The sequence below is a fragment of the Cebus imitator genome, unplaced genomic scaffold (assembly GCF_001604975.1).
Source record: "Cebus imitator isolate Cc_AM_T3 unplaced genomic scaffold, Cebus_imitator-1.0 Scaffold20, whole genome shotgun sequence".
Taxonomy (NCBI): Eukaryota; Metazoa; Chordata; class Mammalia; order Primates; family Cebidae; genus Cebus; species Cebus imitator.
This window is the reverse complement of record NW_016107335.1, coordinates 9,116,363-9,119,247: the sequence shown is the minus strand read 5'-3', so window position 1 is coordinate 9,119,247 and position 2,885 is coordinate 9,116,363. Positions and strand designations below refer to the sequence as shown.

The following is a 2,885-nucleotide window of genomic DNA, read 5'->3' as shown; positions in this document are numbered from 1 at the left end:
TCACCTATATCTGGCATTTCTCCCCATGTTATCCCTCCCCTACCTTCCCATCCCTCATTGTCCCTCCCTTAGCACCCCCGACAGACCCCAGTGTGTGATGCTCCCCTCCTTGTGTCCATGTGTTCTCATTGTTCAAGACCCGCCTATGAGTGAGAACATGCGGTGTCTTTAGAGACACAGGCTCCTTTTATCTCGCTGGTCAGCCTTCCTTAAAATGTGGATCCCATCCTCCAAGTTGACTCATGGTCCAAGGTGATAGCTTTTGCTCCAGCCATCACATCTATTTTATAAGTAGGAAGCAGAAATAAAGGCAAAAGGGGCACATGACATGTTTGTCCTTCTCTTAAAATTTCCCTGAAGTCTTAACTGTTTCTTATCCCTCATGTGTATGCCACCCCTAGCCAAAGAAAGCCCAGGATTGTGGTCTCTGAGCTGAGAACATAACCACTCAGTATGAAATCTGGGTTCTATTACTAAGGAGGAGAAGAGAGTGAATATTGGGTACTTAACTAGTAGCCTCCTCTCACACACATACGCATGCACACACACACATGTGTAGCACTGTTTCTGCATTTTTGGTAAAACGGATAAAATACAGCAAATATTCAGCGTCGCTGTGTTGCATCATTCCAGGGTACTGTGTAATTGGTAAAGTTATATAATGTGCAACCAGTGTGGCTGAACACGGTTGCCCTGGCAGTCACCATCATCTGTCCAGTGTTGCGTCTATTAAAACCTATCAGATTAATGCCTGCTGTTCTTCAGAGATAATAAAGCATTTCTATTCATTGGTGAATTGGCCTGTTTTCCCTCTGCAGGAGGAAATGAGATATTTTGAATTCCACGGTAAGAGCTTCTCCTAACCTAGGCTCTTGGGGATAATTATTTACTACCTCTCCTGGACATTTGGCTCTGGCTTTTCATACTTGTTTTACCAGTTAGAGTTTTATTGTGTCTTTTATTGTAAGTTGGCTTGACTCCTTTTTTTTTAAGCAAGCTTGGTATAAACAAATAAAATCTGGATGGTAATAATTAGATACAAGGGAAACAGAAGAAACCTAGGGCAGCCTCCCTCTACCCCTCCAGGAAATGATTACGGCTGAGGAGGTAAAAATGAAATGTATGAAAAGTGTCACAAGAGAAACACTTCAGTCTTTGCCAGTGGTTGGAAAATTTGGCTCCTTGAGGCTGTCCTACCAGATTACAAGGAGCTATACTATAATTGCCCGGTGTAAAAGGGTAGTGACAAAGGGGGCACCTGGATTTGAACCAGGGACCTCTTGATCTGCAGTCAAATGCTCTACCCCTGAGCTATACCCCCCAGCTACTCATCTTCTTTAAATAAAGATATATTAATAATCACAGTCGTTCACAAGCTACGCCCTGGCTGCCCTGTCTCCCAGGAGCTACAGCTGTGGAGTTACGTAATGCACAACAGAGCAGCTCTTCTGCACAACCCCCTCAGCAGCTGGCCAATTAAGCTACAGCCTTAGCTTTTTGGGAAAAAGAGAGTGGTGGGGCTAAATTCAGATGTTAACATAACTTGAGAGCCTGGGTTTGTGCACTGGGTCTGATTGTTCTGGAATGCAAAGAGCCCCCACTTGACAGTAGTAGATGTTCCAATATTGAGCCATCCATGCATTTCTGTTTTAAGTCTTTCTTGGTTATGTGGGATTGTATTATTGGATAAGGTTTTTTATTTTGTCTAGATTTCTCTGAAATGAGATTGGCCTAGAGCTTTCTTTGTGGTATATGCTCTCGTAATTTAATTTTTCTATCAGGATTATATGAATTTCCTAGAATGATTTCGAGAGATTTGTACAGCGTTCTATACCCTGGAACATTATATATAACACAAGAATTACCTATTCCTAACTAGAGATTAGCAGAAACTTGCCTGTAAGCCTCTGGGTGTGGTGCCTTTTGTGAGGAAGAGATCCTTAATATTTTAAATGAATTCTGTCATTATTGGTCTATTTAAGTTCTGCTTCATCTTAGGTCACTTTTAGTAATTCATTTTCACTTAGAAACATAATAAAGTTGTACGTAGTATTATTGTATTCTTTCTTTCTTTTTTTTTTTTTTGAGATGGACTTTTGCTTTTGTCAACCAGGCAGGAGTGCAATGACGCGATCTCGGCTCACTGTAACTTCAAGCAATTCTCCTACCTCAGGCTCCCAAGTAGCTGGGATTACAGGCACCCACCACCCTACTAATTTTTGTATTTTTAGTAGAGGCAGAATTTTGCCATGTTGGCCAGGCTGCTCTCAAACTCCTGATCTCAGGTGATCCTGCCTCGACCTCCCAAAGTGCTGGGATTACAGGCGTGAGCCACGGCGCCCGGCCCATAATATTCTGTTATAATCTGAAATTTTATTTGGGTATGTTCTATTTTTTTCATTATGTTTTTCATTTGTCTTTTTGGCTTAGACTACATGAAGATCTGTTTATTTTTGGGGGTAAAAGCTCAGATTCAAATTCAGTTACCAAAAGTTGATCTCAGTAGTTGTTGCCTCTTGTATTTTGAAGCTCTGTTAATAGATGCATACACAATTAAGATCGTTATGTTGTCTTGATGAATTGGTCTTTTTAACATTATGAAATATTCCTCTTTAATGTGGTGATTTTCCTTGTTCTGGTCTATTTAGTCTGTTATAAAATAGGGTTTCCATCTTTCTTTTGGTTAGTGTTTATATGGGATACATTTTTTCACTCTCTTAAACTATTCATCTTATATCTAAAGCTGCATTCTTATAGACAGCTTATAGATGTCTTTGTTCAAGTGATCCTCCCACATTGGCCTCCCAAGTAGCTAGGACTACAAGTGTGAGCCACCATTCTCAGCTAATTTTTTTAAAATTGTTTTCTGTAGAGATAGCATCTAA

The 2,885-nt window shown here is 40.5% G+C and overlaps 1 non-coding gene across 1 annotated transcript; it reads right to left on the bottom strand.

Moving 5' to 3' along the window:
* Window positions 1-1,249: 1,249 nt before the first annotated feature.
* Window positions 1,250-1,321, bottom strand: TRNAC-GCA. Its single transcript has one exon. It is a non-coding gene; the product is annotated as a tRNA-Cys (tRNA).
* Between the last annotated feature and the right edge of the window lie 1,564 nt (window positions 1,322-2,885).